The 15824-nt window shown below is 34.3% G+C and overlaps 1 protein-coding gene across 11 annotated transcripts in view; it reads left to right on the top strand.

Annotated features, from left to right (window-relative positions):
• The window catches only part of Robo2 (roundabout guidance receptor 2), a 1247873-nt gene that overhangs the window by 679802 nt on the left and 552247 nt on the right, over positions 1-15824 (top strand). The gene's annotated exons all lie outside the window — the stretch shown is intronic.

Below are 15824 nucleotides of genomic sequence, written 5' to 3'. Positions count from 1 at the left end.
TTCCCTTCCCTTCCCTTCCCTTCCCTTCCCTTCCCTTCTGTTCCCTTCTTTTCTTTCTCTTCCTTTCCTTCCCTTTCTTTCTCTAACTATGTACAGAGTGTAACTGCTATAAACGTAGAAATATGTGTTTTGTTACCTGCTATATCTTTAAGATAACGGTATATATCTTGCACACAATAGGCACTCAACACATATTAGTCAACTGAATGAATGTCTCTTTTTATATGCAAATATAAACAGGTATATAGGAATGTCAGAAAGGACTTGTTTCTTCTGCTGGCTATCTCCTCACTTCTCCAAATCTATCTCTAGAGCCTTGCCCCTGCTCTGTGCCCGGTGGAAACCAACCCAGTCAGATAACTTTAGCAGCCTGGCTTCTGCTGGGTATGGCCAGTGTGTAGGACATACAAGTGACTATAGGGCAACCCATCTCAGCTTTTTTGCCACAGAAGTCTTCCAGGTGGAGTGACCCACATTGGCTACAGTCCTCTGTCTGGAGAAATCTGTCTTGTCAGATGGGTATCGCTCTATAGCTACCTTCCTCAGGCCTAGGGATAATAAGTACAACTCCTTGGGTTAAGCCATGTAAACCTTGCACAAACTTGTGTAAATAGCTCTTATTAAGTTTTCCTTAAAAATCAATAAAAAATGTCCATTTGTTTCCTGCTAGAACCCTGATTTTGAAATTTAATATGAAGGATTTTTAAACCAAATTTCAAAAGTAATGACTTGATTCACCATTTAGTGTGATATTGTATGAAAACAAAAGAGACTAGTACTCACCTGAAGGCAATTTTGTGTAGTCTTGGAATTTTTTTAAATGCATTTTCCCTCTCCTTAAAAATGAATATGCATATAACTATATGACAAGTTAAAGGGTAATGCATATGTAAAATATTTGATGACATATCTGTATGCATTGTCCTACAAGTAAGTAAATATGATATAAATAAGTTTTGGACTTGAAGAATGTGTACACAGACTGCACTACACTTTTATGTACCCCTGGGTTTGATTCTGCATACCCTAGAATTACGTGTGATCTATTTTGAGATATTTGATTTCAGAAAATAGAGCATCAAACAATGGTTTTGAGCAAGTTTGTCTCTGGTATTGCCCAACCTTGTTGGCTTTCTATTATAGTAAACCAGGAAATTGCCAGCATAAACATTAGCTCCTCTAGGAAAAATGTTCATGTTAACAAACTACAGAAGTCAGATGTCTATGACATCGTAAGACCAATTTAAATAACATATGTAAATGCTGACTCCTAGAAATAGTACATATGCTTTGTCATGAATTGAATAGTAACCTAACTATAGGAATTTGTGTCACATGGGTAGATTAAAAAATATGATAACACTAGGTAAGAAACTTTTATTGTTAAAATTTACCTAATGGAATCTTGTAAGTCAATGATTTTCAAATTTCTCAGTAGATTTAAATCTCAAAATATCAGACCCTGGCTCAAAGTTACTGAATCAAAAGGCTAAGACTTAGTTTGGTGAGCTTTATTTCCACCAACCCAGATCAAGTACAGCTGCAGTGAGTCACTCTTTGAGTATCTTCCTAAACCCAATTCAGTTGTTTCCCTGTCAGAGGACACATGTTTATTAACGCAAGTTTTGTATTTCTACTCATTGCACTTCTCTATTGATCATAACTCCTTTAATGACATCATTTTCTGTGAGGACATATTTCTCTTTTGACGGTGGATGTTATAGTAAGAATTAGAAAGCAGAGTTCACTTAGATGAGTTTTATTTAGAACAATAAATAATTTTTATTTATTTATTAAAATATGCTTATCTTTAAGCATATTTATTTATTAAAATATTTGTTATTTGTTAAAATATGCTTATCTTTAAGCATAAGGCCATATTAGTGTCTTACTATAATTTGCAATCACTGAGCATCACATCCTTAATCTAATAAGAATTGAGATGTTTTTAAAAGAAAGTAGAAAAATAATGATAAAATAAATTAAATTATAGGTATACCTTAATTTATAAGATAGATGTAGAGCTGAGAGATTGGCTGAGGAGGTAATTTCTATTAGCTAAATTATATTTTCCCATTGACTTGGTCTTCTAATTGGAGAAGCATTATTCCTAGAGTGAAGTACAAAGCAGAACGGGGTCTCAAGCACTTTTGAAAAGAAGCAAAACATAGCTTTTACGTAAATTTACTTTTACCTCGTGCATTTAGGTGTATAAATTTTGTGTTGATAAAATAGCAGTACTTAAACACAGAAAAGAATATTGTACTCCAACTTCCATGCCTTTAGGAGCTCACAATGAATTAAAGGCAATAAAAGCTATTGAGAGAAATAGATTATACAGTGCGCATCTTGCTTCCTTGCTAATGGGGCAATGCAGTATCTTACAAGAAACTATTACTGATGCCTCAACTATTTTCTTGCAGTATGAGTACACAATACTGTTAAGATTGCACAAGTGTAGGTAGGAACTGTGTTTTTAAACGTTAGTTTTTTAATGCGTTTCCTATAACCTGGAACATTTTGTAGTATCAGTTCCCCAGATTTAGTATTTTGATAAACATTGGTTTATCCATGGTTGAATTCCTTTTAAGGAGCTCTGCCCAAATGCTTTGAGGATCATTAAAGTTGTGTGGAATCACATTTTCTTTATTTTTAAGCCTGAAGTGTGTAGGTTATAAGCATTTAGTCTGACAGTCTTTAAACTTTTAATGCACTGAAGTTTTTTAATGACTGCTAAATTGACCCTGTCTCTTATTTTACATTCCCTACACTACCACCTAATGGATTCTGGGTCCATTTCACATTCCTCTCTCCTAAGCAACTTGGATAATTTGTCCACTGGAAACCCTGGTAAAACTGTGATTCAGCTCACACCAGCAGACAATGGAATTCACTTCCTCCCCAGCTAGAGCTGCACTTGAATAGGGATCTGACTGAGATACTCACAAGGTGAACTGCATAATGGTGCGTGACGGTAGAGAACACAGCAGTTTTCAAAATCATTTTCTAAGATGAGAAACTCCTCGTACAAGACACTGCATGGGAAGCCTTCCACATCAGTCTTTTGCTTTTCTGTCTACACTGTCGTGCAGTCTCTTGAATGAACCTGCCGGGAGATATTCCCAGAAAGACCTACTTGTGTTAACAGAGTGAACAATCAGGACAGCTGCGGACCTGGGGTGGTCAAAGACCACCTAAGTTTTACTCTATTATCAGAGACAAGCAAAAGCATTGCTAGTTGATGGTGGTCCTTGATCCTTTAAGAGGAAATAAAGGAAGCTAGAACAAATGAACAAGCAGATCTTTATTCGGTATTTGCATCCTTGCTTTACTAGACTTTTATTCAATGATAAGCTTTTCACTTGATGAATTATCTTTTTATTATTTGTCCTGTTTCCGTTATTTAAACACTGTAGGTTACCATAACTCCATAATAATTTCCAACTTACTTAGCTTTAAAAATACACACTTGCTTTCTATATAGCATTATTCCTCCATATTAATTGTTCAACATTTAAAAATGTTTTCTGAAAAAAGAAAGTATTCATTTAAGATAGAAAGGAAACATCAGTTGTAGCCAAGGTTTCAGAAGAAATCTTGTCATTTCCCTCCAGAGCAGCTCATCATAAAAGCTCTGAGGAAATAGTGTTTAAAATCAATTAACCAAGAAGGCCAAAATCAATTTAACAAGAGTTAGCTAATGTTTTACTAAAGCGAACTCTCTTTTCTTTAAACATGATTAATATCATTTAGGGGTTGTTATTAGCAGTGTCACTTCTAAATAGTGTGAGCAATTTGTAATAAAAGGGCCATTGTGTACATATGTAGGATTTAAGAGAGGCAAAGAAATGTAAGGTAGTGTTAGTGATTACATCTTTTCCTTGTCTTTGGTACTTTAAGAGAATATTTTTACTCTGTCTTCTTGGAATGTTTACCAAAAGGTCACTGAAGTCAAGAAGTATTTAACCTATAACTAGCCATGATTAAAGCAGTCCCATGCAAATTATATTCTGGGATGACATATAATAATGTTGAAATTGGGTAGAATCATAAAATCAATGCCTTTTAGAGATGGAAGGAACTACATGTTATATGAACAGTATTTTAAAGCCATTTTTTAACCGCTTATTTCTTATAAGAAACCCAATATGTATAAGTGCTTTAAAGATACACCTAATGCGATTAGAATGAGGAGCTATCTAAACTGAGCCTGCTAGTTTTCTCCATCACAAATGCCTGTTCCAGCCCAAAGCCCATGATTTGTTTGTTTGTTTGTTTTTTATTTTTTCTGGTACCAGGAATCAAACTCATGCCCTGTGCTTGCCAGGCAGGCGCTGTACCACTGAGCTAAATTCCCAGCCCCACAAGGCCCATGATTTGAAAACTACAGAGCCACCTATGACCCTAATATAATAGGAAACTGAATCTAATCTGTTTGTGAACGGTCTGTATTAGCAATTAGCGCATATCAGTATACTGGAAAATAGATCCATGTATTATGATCCCTCACACACTAATTATACATGTAATAAAATGCTGTTTTATACTATGTAACTTTCAGTGTTTTGGATCTTAATTTCCTTTTTAAGTCCTAGTGCTACAGGGGACTGAATATGTGCATAAACCTGTGCTGGTCCTTTCAACAATGACTTCCTATTGATTGTGAATAGCAAACTTTCACTCTCCTCATGTGCATCTGACTTCCATCCACCAAAAATTATATCCTATTTATCTTTGTCAGTCCGGCTTCTGGTAATTGTAAACTTAGCAGCAATAGTCATCAATCCACTCATGTATATCAGGTTGGAATGTACAAAAGTGTCAAATTCAAATATTGTATTCTACAGAAACGTTTTCATATCACTTTATCTAATGCAATTTTTAATCCTTTCAGTAGCTCTGTAATGCCACCATTATCCCCATTCTACAGATGAGGAAACAGCTTCACAGAGAAGGACATTCTCAGGTTCACACTGTCAGGCATGTTAGCGTGGGAATGGGCCCTGCTCATCTCTACATCTCAAGTCTTCTCCCTTGCACTATGCTGCTGTACATGTTCAGATCGTTTCTTTACAGGGAAAGCAGTTTTGTTCAAAGCAAAACTGAGTTCCACGTGTGCATGAATGCAGGAAGTGTACATCTCGAATTATATTTCTTTGTGAGATACAATTGCTTTGTTATAGTGCTAGCAAAATTGTTGTCAGATAACAGCTGCATGGATTTTTTTCAATTCTCTTCTATCTTTGAACCCTTTGGCATCATTAGTTGTCAATCTCTATTGTAACTTATTTGCACAATACAGTAATCTTAACATGTTCTTATCAAATCAGGAGATTGTTGGTTTTTTTGAACTAAAATAAAACTATATTTGGTAAAAAAAAATAAAACTACAGAAGAAGACTATTAGAATGTAAGAATGTTGCTTTGGAGTTTGTATCTAATTTCGGAAAGTGTTATGTGGAAAAATAATCAGCCTGTCTCTGTGACTTTTGGTCTTTCGAATGCAAAGCAAGTGAGTTCAAAACAAAGCAACCACAACAAAAAAGAGCCTTCTACTGTGAGAGGAAGATAACATACACAGATGGGGAAGTAACACTGATTTAGGAAGAGATTATTTGACCCCACCAGAGCCAGCATCCAATAGTTATCAGCATGTGGGAAACTGAAGTGTATCTGCAACAAATCAAAACTGATTTTCTTTTGCAATCATTGTAGATAATTAGTTCAAGAAAAGCACACAACTTGCTTAAATGGAAACAAATTGAGAAAATTATAACTGTATTTTATTTCATCCCATCTCTAGAAAAATAAATTTTTGGCATCCCATGTAAATAATTACTTTAAAAAAAGACCAAATGATAAATGAGACTTTCATGCAGAAAGACAAACTCATGAAGGTTCTCATAGTATTTATATTTGGTGTGTATTTTATTACTACATAGATGCTGTACTGCACATCATTTTACAAATAACTTTCTCACTTTTTGTTGAGCTATACTATAATCAGTAATCCAAAAATGTATAGGCACAAGGCTGGACCTTCTACCATTTTATTTTTGTTTTTTATTTCTATAAAGAAAATACTGAAAACCGAGCATGCGTTATACAATATTGTAAAATATTATATAGTGCAATACTATATGATACTGCCTTCCTATAGAAAAATTTACACGTACATGGTTTATAGGATAAAATAATTTCTCAGCACTTTAGAAATATGTTAAATAGATCTTATTACTAATGTGTATGAATTCAATATAGAGTTTTTTTAGTAATGTAAGGTAATAGGATATAAGGGTAATATGGCCACATCTCCTACCACCTCACCATGTGTCCTCAGAATTGATTTCACAGATCTGGGTGACTAGCAAACAACAGCCTGGCCTGTCTATGATCCAGCGTCATCCTTTCTCAAATTGGGCAGGTCAATAAAGAAATCTTTTCAAAATAAATATTAAAAAGGAGAGACACTTCTCTGTGACCTAAAAACATCAACAAATTATTTATCATTAGATGAGGCTTTCAAGGAATAGGAAGGAAAAGCTAAAGTGAAAAGGATTAAAAACTGAATTTTGCAAGGAGAAAAGACCCATAAGTAAAACTAGAGCCAGGAATTCCCAAAGGAATAAATCCTTGTTTCCTAGAATTTTATCACTTCCAATTTAAATGGATGTAAAGTGACCCTTTCATCTGTCAATGTTCATAACTTAGAAATCTAAAACCATTTTTTCAATAAGTCTGTGGAAAACTTGGAAAAAGAAGCCTAAAGAGAATAGTTGATTTCCATAAACTGATGGTTCTACATTGCTTCTTGAGCATAAAACGTTAAACCCTCGATTCAGATACATGAGAGTTTGAACCGCAACTCTGCTGCATACAGCTGATTGACTTGGTGATGAGATTAGCCTTAGTAGGGACTTGATAAGAATGTTGCAAATATTTCATCAAATTCAAAGGAACTACGATAAGTCAAATGCTTTCTCAGCACCCCCTGCTGCTAGTCATTGTGAAATCTAACATACTTTGAAATGTTGGGATCCTATGGAAGGGATTCTGTTATTTTTAAATGCTAAGAATGGGAAGAGTTGCTTAACAAATTACAACTCAGTAGGTTTTGGGAAGAATAATTTACGCAATCACCTCACCATGTACTAAAATATAAAACACATCTTGATTTTGTGGTTAAATATAAAAATGAAGCCACAAACAAGGCAGGAGAAACTGAGCACTAAATAATTTATCAAGTATCTGGGTGGGGAGAACTTTTTATATATAAAAGCAGTAGTGAAAAAAACTTGGTGAGAGCATAAATATTTTCTGTTTTTTTTTTCTCAGAAGGATTTTTTTGGAATGCATTTAAAAACCTTAAAAATGTCATTTGAGTTAGTATATCAATCCCTTGAAGCAAATATTTAAATTCTAATAAAGCAATTAAAATTTGCACAGTGGCTCAGGAATAAGATGTTCAAGCCAGTATTCTTCATGTAGGGAAACAACGAATAATCCTGGAATTAACATAAATGTCCAAGTAATATGTGGTATGCTGATGCTACATAACATCAAAAACTGTGGAAAATGCCGTTCTTAAGTCTAACAACATAAGAAAGTCTTACATTTTTCAATAAATATTGGGGGGAAAACAGCATACAGAATTATGTAGTAAGTAAGCAAGTGGGTAATTATAAAGTAATGTGCTGAGAAAAGTGGTAATAGGTTAGAAGAATGTACTTATTTTGTAAGTGGGGAGATATGGGTCTTAGGAAGTCTTTATACTTTCTAATATGTGAATACTTTCATTAATGAACAGTGTGAAAAGTGTATTTTAACAATGATGTGAAAATACTATTTTTCAATTGTGGAAAATACACATATCACTTAAAATTAACATTTAAACAAATTTAAGTATACATTTCAGTGGTATGAAATAGTTTCACATTCAATAGTAGATGAAAAAATAAAACTCATAGAAGTCCAAACAAGCTCTGACAATGTGTTCCATCATGACTGGATGATAGATCTTTTGCAAATGGCAAGAGAACGAAGAGAAAGAAAGAAAGAAAGAAAGAAAAAGAAACATACAAGATAGTTAAGATAATTGTACTACTCATTTCTATTGGGCTATTGAAAGGAACAGTTAATGCTTATTTTTTTTTAACAATTTTGAGTGCCTATATCTGGTAATCAGAATAACTACTTTTAAGGTAATAATATGCAATATAACAACCATTCTTGATTTCCTATCATCTTGTTCTGAAATTCTGTATCATTTTTAATGTTTTTGTTTAGTTTTCATTCTCTTTAAAATAAGAAGAGAACCAAGAGATGGAGAGAGGGTGGAGGCAGAGTAGGGGACATAAAAAGAACCAAGGTGTGTTATGTACATGTACGAACTACCCATGATGTACCCATTATGTCTGCAAACATGTGCTCATAAAAATTAAAATTAAAAAGATTATAATGAGGGCTGTTGCCACAAAATGTGAGCAAGAAGAGCTAGGTGTGGAACTGGAAACCTTTAGTCAACTACTTCCATGTTTTGATGGTAACTGAATCATCAACCTCAGGAACTGTTTGAATGGCACTGAAACCATGGTACCGTGGAAAAAATGGGGTCATCCCACCAAGTAAGCTACCAGCACAAGGGTTGGTTTAGGGTGCCGGAAAATAGAAGCAGGTAAAAACTTTTTAAAAAGATACAAGGAAGGAAGTAAAGGAGTAAAAATAATCAAGATGTTATACATGTATGTACTAGTTCACAAGGATAGTTTCAATTCTAGTGCATTGCAGACATTTACTAAAATAAAATAAGAAAAAAAGTTTATATACTATTGTATTATAATTTAATAACCATTTATATGCCAAACACATTAGCATAGTTAGTTTAAGAAATAGAAACAATGCTGAAAGACCAGAGATGTTTAGTGAAAATTATGAAAAAACAAACTATATCCTTATCAATATAGAATTCTTTTAAAATGGTTATTTCAAACATAAATATCTCATGTGATAAAATTCTCACGTAAAATTCTTGGCCTCTGACTTAAGTGAATCTGTTAATCTAACATATGTATAGCCAGAACAGCTTTTATAATATCCCTTAGTTATTGTGGGCTGACCAGGTCCTCAATCTCCCAAACGAGTGTATGATGAAGGCTAAATAAAAAGAGACAAATGGAATGATTTCAGGGCTCCAGGAGGATCAAAGCCCTCTCACAGAATTTGAGGTTCTCTCAGGGCTAGGACGATGACCTTCTCTGTGTGTCCCATATTTATTTAGTTATCAGAAGGGAAAGGAGGACTCAAGAAGGGCAGAATTACTCAAGGACTTCTCCAAGTAGGGTATTAAATGAACCCTTAATAAGGATTAAATTCATCCATCCAGGAGTGAGATGCCTGAGGCTATAGTCTTTATTTAGATATCAAGCCAGGTGTCTTTGGCTGCGATCGTGTTTTATCCTTTGAGGCTTTCCAGCTTCATCTGCCATTATATGTTTTAGTAGGGATTAATGACTCACAGGGGTTCACTTATTATGAGTCTATCACCCATTTCCAGACAAGTGGCCTGGGCTTTGGACAGATTCATAAGTAAACATAAAAAGCCAATTGGTTATTTTAAGCCCTGCTCAGTGCTGCTTCATAGTGTTCTCTATCAATGAATCTTCTGATTATACTTAAATCATACAATAAATATAAAATGGCACAATAAAAATCTCACATCCATGTTTTTGAAAATTAAGGATGTCTACAGTATACCTCATAGCAAAAATAGCTACCTTAATTTAACTGTTTAAAGTAGAAATTATGGTATTGGTATGACATTTTTACTTGAGGATAATAATACTGATTCTATGTACAACATGTCCATTATGATAAATGTATGTGCGGGTCAGGTTTACTTTGAAAGAACACATACAATGACATGTGTTTATTTAGCTATCACACGTTATTACGTAGCATTCCCTTAAACTGCAGCTTTACACATTGGTTTAGTACTGTAGTATTTCACCACCAAATTAAATATCTCTAAGTGGACAAAGTATTGTGTTAACCTTTCACTCTGGGTCCAGCGATAGCCTCAGAAATGTTTAAGAGGGGTCAGATGGAAGAGGACACAGGAAGAGCAGAGTATCAGGGACATCAGGTAAAAAGGCCCTAAATCAAACATGTTTATCACTCGCTATGTTAGCCTCAGTGCAGAAACAAGTCTGCCATGGAGCTGAGCTATGTTAGAAGTGGGGCAGGAACTGCGCTTTAATACTTGCTATCTAACCCTCACCTATTCCTTTTGCCCTTATCCTTTTCAATATCTACATCCATAGCCACACTTTCAGTTTTCACATGTAAGAAAATGTATATGTGTTTGTCTTTCTGTTGTAGATATAAGGCATAAACTTTAGCATTCTGCAGTACAATAGGATAACTATACTTCTCATTAACCTACCTTATGATTTATGATGAACTAGAAGAGAGAAATTTGAAGGTGCTAAACAAAAAGAAACAAAAAGTTGTAGAAAATGTTAATTAGTCTGATTTTATCAGTACACACTTTCTAAATGTGTTGAAATTGCACACAGTGTTAATTTTTTATAATGAGGCAGAAATTTAAGAGCACGAGCTGCTGATTGAAAGGAATGAGGAAAACAAGGAGTGTGCTTAGCTCCAAAAATGGAATTCTATTCCATGAACATGAACATATACAAGACATCTTCAATATTCTATTCTAGTGTGTAGAGAGACAGAGGTATGATCACAGTAAAAACCAGAAGCAGGGATTTACAGACTCAACTGATTGGAAAGAAATAACTAAGAGTTAAAGATTCTACACCGAGAGAAATATATATACAGCCCCTCAATTGCAACTGTTAGTTATGTCTCTTGGCTTAGACTCCTACATCTTTACTAGAAGTTGGAGATTTAGAAGCTGTACATGCCAGGTGTTCTGGGTTGTGTTTAGAGTAATAATGAAACAAATCAAGAGAAAAAATAATTTAAAATTTTGCTTTTATAAGATGTATCTTTTATCACTATTTGGAAACATTTCTATGTATTATTTGGTCCCCCAAATGTGTTTCTTTCTTTTGAATTTGTGAGTTCAGGCCATGTTGCAGGGGGAAAAGATATGTTTTGGAATATAGGAATACCGTAAAGTGAAGACATTGAAATGTTAGTAAAGTGACCACTAGCTTGACCTTTTCATGTTTTGTTTTCTACTTTTTTAAGCCAGAAAGTCTGTCCCTTGGCAGTAAATTCATTTAGTTGCCTTCTTAAAAAGACAGAAGTTCAGGAGACAGAGGGGCCAGCCCCTTCCTTCAGAATGTGTGGTAGTTAAATCTAAAGGAAGTAGCCATAAACTTGCAACACAAACATTTTATTGTAATGGAAAAGTTATTTATTTTAATTATTGTTATTAGACATTTAAGGTCAACGAATGTCATTTGCATTCCAAATCTCAGTTATTGTTTTAGCCTTGTCTTAACTAATGACTGCCTAGTACTGCCATCAGCTCATAAGACTCTTTCAAATTTATTTCTTTTTATTAGAGTTCTATTACCATGTTGGTGCTTCAAAAGAAAATGATAGAATATGTCCCAAGTGATATAAATAATTAAATTTGTGGAAGCTTTCCAGTTTCTTGGGTTTAACAAATTGAAATATAAATTTATTTCTAAGGGCAAAACCAAACATAATGTTCTATAGTAACTTGGAATTTAATTAACATGATAACTAACAAAAGTTTCTAAAAGAATGGACAAATTGTTCCCAAATGAATATAAAGGGGGGTGACATAAGGTTAGACAAAAGATTCATGATTTATGCGAATTTCTTTTGAAATGGAAACAACCTCAGAGAATCTTTACAACTCTCTTAGGAAGTCTCCTGGGTGGTACCATTTGTGCTGAGGGACTTCGAATGGGCTAGTAGGGTGATAATGGAAAGTCTTACAGCCTTGGCGCTTGGGGATTTGCACATAGAAATCCCTGCAGCACTTACAAAGATGCCCACATAAATCTCCACGTCATTTTCTCTTTGAGACGCGTTTTCCTTATTGCTACTTTTAGCCAGATGTTTTATAATTTTATTTTCTAAAAGGTGCCTGATAAGGAAACAGCCTTCATATTATCTACAGGGAGACATTTCGCCTATGACCACCTCAATAGTTTAATTTATTGATCAATTTAAAACTTGTCTTTACCATAATCACCACAATTACCATAGAATCAGCAGTTAAAATTAAATCCCCATGGTAAAATATACTCAAATAACAGAAATGTCTATTCTTATATGCCGGATATTAAGAGAGCCACAGGTAGTTTCCTTTAATCTATAGGTTTTTGATAGTGTATCTCTATGGAAGCCCTGCTGACCACCTAATACCCAGGAATAAATTTTTACCTATATCACATCCATATCTGAATCATTACAAACTTCGTTATACCCCAAATGCTAGTATGCACTTTAACAGAGGATTATGGTTAACTATTCCTGTGGAATAGAGTGGATAATCTAGTTACTAAGGACGACTACAATCTTCTAATCAAAACTTGGACCCAAAGAATGACAGCTTACCATAGGGCAACTTGCTACAATAAGAATAACCATTTTGTATTACAGCAGATTTGTCAAGGCAAAGCTATCAAAAACCAAAGCAGCATATCATGTCATAGCTTTCAAGTTAACATTATTTCATAGAATCTAAAACCCACAACAATGATTCTCCTTGAAAATTGCTCAGGCCAAAGTGCTGACATAAATAGTGAATCCTTGGAAGAGTTTTCTACATGAGGAAAATAAATAATAAAATATTTTTATCAACTCTATCATTTTATAAGAGCTAAAATCCAGAAGGGCAAGGTAGGTTTCTGAGAGAGAAGTCCTCGTGTTATGCTGTAGCATAAGACACTACACAATAAATATGTGTTCAGTTGTTTGAACTAATTATTTTCCCTCTGGTTTTCTTTATTCCAGCCATTGCAAAGTTTCCTTCTCAGGAGACCTATGCAGAGATAGATGCAAGCACTTTGACAAAGATAATATATTTTGGCTTTTGTCTTCAGCATAAAAAGCTGATGTTTTAAAGCAATAGTTGTTCTGGGGGGAGGTTAATGGATTTTTAACTAGAAGAGGAGAGTCATACAGCTACTTATCAAACATTCAGATAAAAAGCTAAATTACATCAGCAGTGAAGAGTCATGTAGTCAACATCAAGGCTAATTTAAAAGCATTTCTAGAGACAGGTGAAATATAATTCTATTCCTCAGTGGAAGCCATACTATTTCAAGGAAAATTAATATAACTTTGACAAACCATAATGTTAATAAGATCCTTAAATATCTGTCTGATGGAAACAGTGATGACAATATCATATTACAAAAAGCAATGTCAGTCTAAGAGAAGTAAGTAGGAAGAATCCACCTGAATTTCTTAATGCAGTAAGGTGTCTTACGGAGCTGATGCCCCCCACACTCCTAACAGGACATCTTCGTGGAACTGGCTTGGTGTATGTGAGAGGAGATAATGTTGTGATTGTTAAACTGTTGTTTCCTAGGTGTATGCAAAAGTACACACAGATATTATGGGTTTGGACATACTGCAGATTATATCTAGCAAGAAAAGTCAACTGGGCAAAATATGAACTTAAATTCTGAATAGTATGTAAATTACTTGATAATTGCTCTGTGGTTTTGTTAGCTCTTTTAGTATCAGATGCTAGGAATCATTAAAAAAAAAACCTTTCTCTATTATTGAAGATAGCTTGTATTTTATTGAACCGCAGATATAAATAGAGATCTCAGCCATGAGTACTAGCTTAGGGACTGCCAAGGGTCAAATTCAAATTCTAGTAAAGGGAGTCAAGAACTACTCTCAGGTCCACTTACAATACTTAATTAAGTGTGTGGGGGATGTGGATCACAGCTAAGCTAACTCAAAACTTCTGCAGTGTAAATTAATGAGGCCATATTGCATTAGATCATACGCGACAAAACTGGAGAGGAGAGAAACCTACTGAATTGGGGATCTCCCAAGCAGAATAGGAGGCCAGACTATCAAATCACCTGGCTCTCTCCGGGTTTTGTTTCAGTGAACTCAAGCACGTCCAACACTCCTCTCCCTGACTTCTTTACTCCTCTGCATATCTTTCCTCCCACTTTTGTTTTCTTTTTCTTCTGTTTCATTTCCTTACCCCGCTACGTAACCTACAGGGGCAAGACAAAAGGAATAGCTCCCGCAGCCTTCTTGTTCAAAAACTGCCAAAACTTATCTCAAGTTAAGGCTGTGGCATGCCCCTCTTTAGGCAGGAAACAATGATTAACCGTGAATTAATGAACACAGTAGAGTGGTGAGGAAATGGTCTTTGAAGTGAGTCATGTCTCAGTGCTCTTATTTGTTTTTGTACTTTTCTGCCAAAGTCAATTTTTTAAGAACCTCACTTTTCATCTTTCATAATGAATATTATTCACTGTATCTCTGCCCTTTCTAAGTGCTGCAGAAACTTTTAAAATAAACTGACATTTCTCTTCTTCTTTTCTTCTTGGGTCTATTCATATGAAACTCATATTCCTCCAATTGGACTCCATGCTAGCATGAACATAGCTGTTTGTGGAACGGTTTCTTCTTTAAAACAATATTTTTAATATCTACTTCTCTGCAACTTACTTTGATAACAGTAAGAAGACCTATTATTCTTTTCTTCACCCCAACATGTCTTCTAGTGCCATGAGTACTTGGTCAGCATTCCATTTATATATTACTTGAAGATGTTGACCTAAATTTCCTATATTTTTCTCAGTGTAAATATAGGTTGTTATATATTTCAATGTTTACTACAGGTTTTGTCTCAGACTAAAAGAAATAGATTGAGACTACGTTCCTCAATTTGTTATCCTGCTTGTTAATGATGAGGGGGCTGCCTGGCTGCTGTAGCTATAATGAAGTTGACAAGATAGCGTAAGTTGGATAATTTTAGGAGCATTTAAGTTTAAGGAGTAGTTTTTCTTCTTCATTAAAATATTAATAGAGGTAAAAATTCATGGGTGAAATGGGGTGGTGCCAGAAAAATTGAGGTTTGACTATCACTCTGCCACAAAGAATGATAAACTTGAGCCCTGGAAACAGATGCACCTTGAAATCATAGTAAGTAAAATAAAGCAGAGAAGCTGAAGTATTGCACAGTTTCTCTTATATATAAAAAAATATATACAGTAAAACACAGATAATGATGAAAGAAAAAACAAATAGTAGGACAAAGACAAGAAATAAATTATAATCCAGCAATGATAATGTATCTACAATTGTATCTTGACAATACAATTGCCTTATGTGTTTCATGTTTTTGACCTATTAGTCCAGCTTTTAATCGATGCCTCTATATATGATAATTAATTTTTATAAGGTCTTATGAGATAAATGAATGTGATGCTTGCATAATAAAAGGAGTTGGAAGGAAGGGGGAGGAAGCGTACATGTACCAATATCCTACAATGAATGTAATCGTTATGCACTGCAAACAAGTACTAAAAAAGTTAAAAAGTAAATAACACAGGAAAGGTGCAAAAACATCAGAGTTAAGTTCTATCCTCTAACACTATATTAAACAAATCAACAGAGCAAACCAATTAAGTCTTTTATTTACAGTCATAGGCAGTTACATAAATCTCACTTTGCAATAACCTTTCATATTTTTCAGGAGTCATCCTGTAAAAACATCAATAAAACCAAGACTGAGTATTTTTATTTCATGTTTCTACATAGAGATTATAGTTGTATAGTATTTCTTCTAACATTTTTCACAACATAGAATTCTTTTTTTTTTTTTTTTTTTTTTT

This window comes from Chinchilla lanigera, unplaced genomic scaffold, assembly GCF_000276665.1.
Source record: "Chinchilla lanigera isolate Chin_1 unplaced genomic scaffold, ChiLan1.0 scaffold00006, whole genome shotgun sequence".
NCBI classification, from domain to species: domain Eukaryota; kingdom Metazoa; phylum Chordata; class Mammalia; order Rodentia; family Chinchillidae; genus Chinchilla; species Chinchilla lanigera.
Note: the sequence above shows the minus strand (reverse complement) of the source record. Positions and strands in the feature narration are given on the sequence as shown.